This window comes from Tigriopus californicus, chromosome 12 (genome assembly GCF_007210705.1).
Source record: "Tigriopus californicus strain San Diego chromosome 12, Tcal_SD_v2.1, whole genome shotgun sequence".
Lineage (NCBI taxonomy): Eukaryota > Metazoa > Arthropoda > Copepoda > Harpacticoida > Harpacticidae > Tigriopus > Tigriopus californicus.
Genome location: NC_081451.1, coordinates 17393787 through 17394078, shown reverse-complemented (window position 1 = coordinate 17394078; position 292 = coordinate 17393787).

Sequence of the window (292 nt, the reverse complement as noted above, 5' to 3'; positions counted from 1 at the left end):
AGTTGAGTCTGAGAGCAGAAATATGAAAACTGAATGTGTCAACTTTGTTCTGTGATATACATCTTTCCCAATATCCTACAACCGGTAATAAAGCTCGTACAATTTTAGCCAAGTCTGTTATCACTTTAACAATTGCTTCGGTATGGCTGGTAGATTGAGGATATTAGGCGAAGGACGTTGCTTGATCCACTTCAAAAGAAGCTATGTTTTTTGCACAATTTGCCCGTCCCTGGTTATGGGTGCCACAAAATAAACAAATAGACAAACAAACCTGTGGTGGAGGTCTTGGAAT